Here is a 7,492-nt window from a genome sequence, read left to right as displayed (position 1 = left end):
GTCTTGATGATTTTGAGTAAGGATCGATTTGTGACCTCAACTTGTCCATTAGCCTGAGGGTGGGTGGGTGAGGAGTAGTGATTCTTGATCCCCAATTGTGAGCAAAAATCCCTAAATGGCTCGTTGTCGAATTGCTTCCCATTGTTCGAGACCAAGACTCTAGGTATCACGTACTTGCAGATGATGTTTCCCCAGACAAAGCTTCATACGTTTTTCTCCATGATGGTGGCTATGGCTTCAGCTTCCACCTATTTGTTTAAGTAATCTATGTTGACCACTAGGAACTTTAGTTGCCTTATTGCTGTTAGGAATGGGCCTATGATGTCCAACCCTCATTGAGCAAAAGGCCACAGGGCCGTCATTGGAGTGAGCTCATCTGTTGGTTGTCGATGATGTTGTTGAACCTCTGACACTTGTCACAAGCAGGCATCCTTTTGTTTGGTAAGCCAATAGTATCCTGCCCGGATCAACTAGTGCACTAGCGATTGTGACCCTGAATGGTTCCCACAAATTCCTTCATAAACTTCCCTCATAACATAATCTGCTTCCTTAGGGCCTAGGCATCTTAGGTACGGTCGGTTGAAGCCTCTCTTGTACAAGACATCTTTTATTTGGACGAATCGTGTCGCCTGGCCTTTAGTTTTTTTGCGGCCTCCTCACCTTGGGGTAGCATACCGTATTTTAAGTATGACACTATCGGTGTGGTCCAGTTGCTTTTTGAGCTTATTTCCTGCGCACTGACGCCATCTATCAAGGGTGAAAGCTGAACAAAAGAAAGTACTTTACTGGAGACGGGCACATGTTTTGCTGATGCGGTCTTGGCAAGTCGGTATGCTTGCTCGTTCTCTTCCCTTAGGATTTAAACAAACTTGGCTTGAAGGTCATTGCCTACCTGCTTCCTTACTTGCTCCAAGTACTTCATCCTTTCTCCCTTGCATTCTTAGTCGCCGATTACCTAGCTCGTGATCACCTATGAGTCGCAATACACCATCATACTTATGGCCCCTACTGCTTTGGCGAGATCTAGTCCCTTCACTAAGACTTCGTACTCTGCCTCATTGTTAGTTGTAGGGAAGTCGAGATGAACCATACACTAGATCTTGTCCCCTTTTGGAGAGTGTATCACTATGCCTGCTCCACCAGCCTACCTGTTGGATGATCCGTCTGTATGGATAATCCATTGAGGATGCTTTTCTACCCCCTGGCCTTCCATATTGGTGAATTCCGCAATGAAGTCAGCGACCACCTGTCCCTTCATGGCAGTGCGTGGGTAATATTGTACATCGAATTTGCTCAACTCAATTGCCCATAGCACCATCTATCTAGCAGCTTGAAGATTACTCATTACTTTTCGTAGAGGTTTGTTTGTCAAAATGACCATAGTGTAGGCTTGGAAATATGGTTTGAGCTTGCGAGTTGCAGTCACTAAGGCAAAGGCTAGCTTCTCCATTGGAGGGTACTTCTCCTTTGCGCCTTGGAGTGCCCAGCTAGTGTACTAAATGGGTTTCTACACCCTGTCTTCTTCTTTGATTAAGGCTGCATTGACAGCAGCTGGGGAAACGGCTAAGTAAAGAAATAGCTCCTCCCTAAGTTTGGAAGGGCTTAGCAATGGTGGGGAAGAGAGGTATGCTTTTAGGTCCTCGAATACTTGTCGGACACTCGGCCGTCCATTCGAAGGACTTCTTCAATGTGCAAAAGAAAGGTAGGCATTTGTCCGTTGCCCTTAACACGAACCTGTTCAGCACTGCTACCTTGCCGTTGAGACTTTGCACTTCTTTTATGTTCCTAGGTGGTGCCATCTCCATTATGGCCCGGATCTTATCTGGGTTGACTTTAATGCCTCTCTGAGACACCATGAACCCTAGGAATTTTCCAACCATTACCCCAAATGCACATTTGCTTGGATTGAGCTTCATGTTATATGAGTGGAGGGTATCGAAGGTCTCCTTAAGGTCATCCAAATGGCCGTCTTCCCCTCAACTTTTCATTAGCATGTCGTCCATGTAGACTTGGACATTCCTCCCAATTTGATATGCAAATATTTTGTTCATGAGCCTCTGATATGTTACGCCTGCGTTCTTGAGACCGAACAACACCACTTTGTAGCAGAAAAGGCCTTGGCTGGTGACGAACGAAGTTTTCTCCTGATTAGTCTCATCCTGATTGATTTGGTTGTAACCCGAAAAAGCATCCATGAAGCTCAGCAACTGATGTCTTGTTGTTGAGTCTACCAGGATGTTGATCCGCGAAAGTGGATAGCTATCTTTAGGGCACACCTTATTTTAGTCCGTGAAGTCTACACACGTCCTTCATTTTCCATTGGCTTTCTTGACCATCACTACATTGGCCAGCCAGTCGGGATAGTATACTTCTCTTATGCATTCTGCCTCCTGTAATTTGCGAACTTCTTCCACTATAGCCTTGTCTCGCTCCTAGGCAAATACTTTCTTCTTCTATTGGATAGGGGAGAACAAGAGTGATACGTTCAACCTGTGAACCATGACTGCCCTATAAAAGTAACCTTTGCTAGTGGGGCAAAAATCTTCTCAGAATCGATACTAAGAGTGAGTTTGAATTTCCCTCAATAGTGGTCTTTCCGTTAGGAAAAGGTTTGGAACCCTGAGTATAGTGTTTCAAGTGTAGTAGGAAAAGAAGCTGTACGTGAGACGATGCTCAGATGAAAATGCTCTTTCTTGGCCATTGGATCAGCAAGGGTGTGATTCAGATGGATTAAGAGAAGATCAGGTCTGTTGTGGACTGGGAAGTGCCGAAGAAGGAGAGAGCAAGCAGCTGTTGGGGTCGATCCCAGGCATGTCTTCATGGCTTCAAGCAAAGACATCCTGGTTCTCTCTTAGGAACGTCGTGAATGCCTGACAGACTGGCGGATTGGCTAGGGTATCGATCCTGGTTGTTCGCTCAGGTCTGGAGTTATCGAGAAGTATCTCCTCCAACCCCTCAACGGGCTTTGCAACTGTCTGTTACTCTTCTATGCTTATGGTCTGTAAGTGGTCATCCATCTCTAACATCGCTATGTAGGACTTAAGTGCTGCCACTTGGTCTCTATGTACCTCTCCTACTCCGTACTTAGTAGGGAACTTGATCACCAGGTGATAGGTCGAAGTCATGACCTTCTATGAATTGAGTGTAGGCCAGCCTAGTATGGCATTGTAAGCAGATGAACAATCGAGGATAAGGAATGTAACATCCTTAGTAATTTGTTAAGGGTAATTACCAACCGTCATGGGCAATATAACTGCACCAAGAAGGTATACTTTTGTTCCTTCAAACTTGACGAGTGGTGCATTGGTTGGCACGAACTGTTCTCTCTCGATTTTCATCTGTTGGAATGTCGAGTAATAGAGGATATCAGCAGAGCTTCCATTATCAACTAGGACCTGGTGAGTGTTGTAGTCTCCTACCAATATGCTAACAACTAGTGCATCGTCTTGGGGGTGGTGTAGACGTCGAGCATCTTTCTCCGAGAACCCACTTAGTTGTCGACCTGTGCCATCTTTAGAACAAAACCATCAACTAAACGTTTTGAACTATCCTAAGGTAAGTCTTACGCGTCTTCCTGGACGAACCAGATGCTGTGGTGCCCCATACAATCATCCTTATGTCCCCTAAAGGTGGCCTGGGGTGCTCGCCCTCCTTTCAAACCACTTGTTCTTGTGGTGGGTCGATCCTTTCTTTGCTGACGAATCATTTTAGTTTACCCTGTCTGATAAGGGCCTCAATTTGTTGCTTCAAGTCATAGCATTCAGATGTGACATGACCATGATCCCGATGAAAGTGGCAATACTTGTCTCTAGATCTCTTACTAGGATCTCCCTTCAACTTGCTAGGTCACGTCAAGGTCGTATCGTTCTTGATCTACATCAGGACTTGATTAATCGGGGCAGTCAGCGGGATGAAGCTTGCGAACCTTCCAGTGGGGGGTTTTGAGTGCCTATCCTCCCTTCAGTCTCCGGTTTTAGTCGTCTTCCATTCCCTATCCTGCTGTGTATCTTCTTGCCTTTTCTCCTTCTTAGGTTTTTCCTCTTGGGCCAGTAGCACGTCCTCTACGTTTGTTGACGCCTGGCCTCGATTGGCTAAGTGGAAAGACCGCCACTACCGTGCTTTCGTTTGACCACCCGTCGTGGCGACAACTCCCACGCACGCGGGGGTTTGTTAGAGGGCCCCTCTCGATGTGTGATATGGTGCACGTGTGTGCTTTGTGTAGAGTTTCAGGTGCTCTCTCTCTCTCTCTCTCTCTCTCTCTCTCTCTCTCTCTCTCTCTCTCTCTCTCTCTCTCTCTCTCTCTCTCTCTGGAGGAAGGTAGGTCTACCTTTGGCATTATGGCAAGAACCTGGGCCAAATTATAGGTGATTACCAAAGGTGAGTGGAGTTGCCACCAGTCATTGGGTTTTTCTAAGGTGTGATTGGTCACTTGTTTCTAGTTGATTTTATTACCAATCCTAGGCTAAGAAAAATGGAATTTTTCCTAATTTAATGTGGATGGCAAAAAATCTTGATTCTTAGGTGCAGAAGTTTGGTTATGTGTGGGGAAGGTGTTAGGCACCCTACAACGCCTGTCCAAGGATAGTCCTTTGTTTTGATAAAATCTTAATTTTCGGAAATTGGTAGTAAAAACATGACTTCAGCATTGGCTTTTGAGGCTTTGCATGCATGGGGGCTTTGAGGTTTGTCTTTTGAATGGATGTGGTCCTAATCTATGCTTTCCTAAGGCATTCGAGCAAAGTGCTAGATTTCTATAACGAAAATTTGGCGACAAGTAACCTTACTTTCGTGGCGGAAATTAGGCATCGCTTGCACGGACTATGAAAATCACACCAGAAGGGATGAACAGGTATATATATACATACATCATGCACAATGTAAGCACATAGAGCAGGAAAGTAAATGCCCACATTCCTAGAGCATGGCCTAAAATATAGGTGCAGGAATATAAACAGGGGTCACCATACTCTAGAGATGAGGACAAATTTTACATGGCAAGATATACCTAATACAAACCATCTAAGAGAGAAAGGGAGGAGGAAGGAAGGGGTTTGAAAGGGTACATAACCAAAAGGGAAAGACTAAACTCCTACATTTACTGAAGCTAGCCGCTTGGCCCAAATTTACATGCTCACTTCCTCGCCTTTTTTGCTTTTGCTTAGGAGATCGTGCCCTAGCTCCGAGTGTGTACATGCAAAGGCAAAGACAAGAAACTAGCAGACAAGTGATGGGAAAAGAGACGCAAAGAGTATATGAAAGAGGCATAAAGCAAAAAAGCATGATAGGCATGGCAAGCATAGCAGGAAAGCAAGCAAACGAGCAAAAGGGCAAACAAGCAAGAAAGCAAACAAAAGGGGATGTCCGCAAGGGACATATGTTGGTTTAGATCGAGTGTCCATAGCTTCATTGTGTTGAAGCATGGAAGACACACTAGCAAGGAAGACTCATGCATGGACATGTAAGCAAGCATGTAAAGATGCAAAGAAAGCCAACAGGTGGCATAAACAAGCATGGTAAGCACATCATTGCATAGAGCGAAAAAGGGGAAAGGTATGCATGAAGCAATCGGCATCGTGGCGATGCATCCCAAATGGTTACATCTAGACAAGGCCTCGTGGGTGTCGGATTTAACCACACAACTACAAACCAGCTGTGGGTGTTAAACATGGCAAAGCCTAGAACAAGAGAGACTAACACAAGCGTAACGCATAGAAACAAGCAAGCATAGACATGCAGATAAGGATGATCCAAACTCTTTGATATGAGCCAAGGGGCATGGACGATGACAAAATACAAGAAAGAAAGATAAAGCGACAAAATGGCTACAATAGCACAGGGCATGACAAACATATCCTAGGTCTAGGCACACTCAAGCATGACACGGGGCATACAAGCACATGGAAGATTGCATAAAGCAAGTAGAGCATAGATCCAAGCACACAAACATATGAAAACATAGATCTAGGCATAGGCATGGCAACACGCGTGTGAACATGTGAAAGCTAGCTCATAGGCATGGTAGAACAAGGATTCAAGCATATAAGCATGTACGAATGTGGATTTAAGCATAAAACATGGCGAAAAGCATACGAACAAAAGATCTGAGCAAAGCATAACCATAGACATGATATCAAGCATGTGAGCACATAACCCTAACTTCAACATAAAGTAAAAAGAGAAATGAAACAAAGGAAACATGGCATAAAACCCTAAGCATGTAGATCTAAACATATAAGCATGTAAGAACATAGATCTAAGCATAAAACATGGCATAAAGCATACAAACACATGGATCTAAGTAAGGAACACACATAAAGCAAGAAGCATGCTATAGAAAGCACTAAATCATGTTATTCAAGCAAAACAAATAAGATAAATGCAAAAAAAAAAAAAAAAGGTTAGGGGTGTGGATGATAACCAAAAAAGCTACATCCACATCTTTAAACCCTAAATCCTAAATGTAGAACCAACAAAAGGAAGATTGGGTACAAAAGCAATACCTTGTGTTCTTGGTGAAGAGGGAAGAATCAAATGACTTTGATGTGTTTTTGGAGTTTTTTGGGTGTTTGGAAGAGAGGAAAAAATGTGTAGAGAGGCTGGGTAGAAGGCAAATTTTAGAAAAAAGTGTTCTCCTTGGTCTGGGGGTGCATGGGGCTATTTATAGCCCTGGGCGCAAATTTCAAGGCGGCGGCCCTTGGAGGGTTGCCAACCTCAAAGGGCCTCAAAAAGTATGGATCTGGGTAATCTACGCGTTGGAATGAGGATTTGATAATCTATGCAATGGCGTCGATTTCAACTCGTTTTGACAACCGGATCAAAATTAGGGTTTTTGGGCCCACTTAGGAGCGACTTCGGTTCAAACTTGGTCAAAGTTGTCAAAAATCTCCGAGAAGCTCAGGTTTGATGTAAAACTGTGAAAAATGTTGTTTCGTGAGAGTTCGGACCACGTTTGACCTTTGGTTAACCCTAGGGTTGACTAGGGGCATTTTGGTTATTTTAGCGAAAAAAAGCACTCTGGGTACTCCGATGCCCAAACGGGTTGCGCCACGTCGTTCTAGATGTTCTCATGGCCCCATAGAGAGAAAATGATATTTTTGAAATTTTCGGGGTTCCAACATGCAAATCGAGGGCGGACAAAATACAGTATCAACAGCGTTTATGTACTTAGTGACTCGATAAAGCACATTTGACATGGTCTTTGGGTCGTTTTTGTATAAAGAGAACAAAAACTTCCCCTTCCGTAATCTATTGGTGAACGCAACGACAAGTATCTTGTCATCAGTTTCGTCTGTGCTTCTTTGTTGAAACATGTTATGTAAGACCTCAGTGTCTCGTCCTCTCGTTGCTTGATACTCATTAGGCATGCCGTGGACTTCTTATATCGGTGTCCCCCGATAAAGTGTGATGCAAACTGCGCACTTAGCTCCTTGAAGGTACTGATAGAGTTAGGCATCAACATGCTGAACCATACCCTTGCTGGACCCTTCAGCGT

The sequence above is a fragment of the Quercus robur genome, chromosome 10, assembly GCF_932294415.1.
Source record: "Quercus robur chromosome 10, dhQueRobu3.1, whole genome shotgun sequence".
NCBI lineage: Eukaryota > Viridiplantae > Streptophyta > Magnoliopsida > Fagales > Fagaceae > Quercus > Quercus robur.
The sequence above is the reverse complement of the archived record's forward strand: the minus strand, read 5'-3'. Positions refer to the sequence as shown.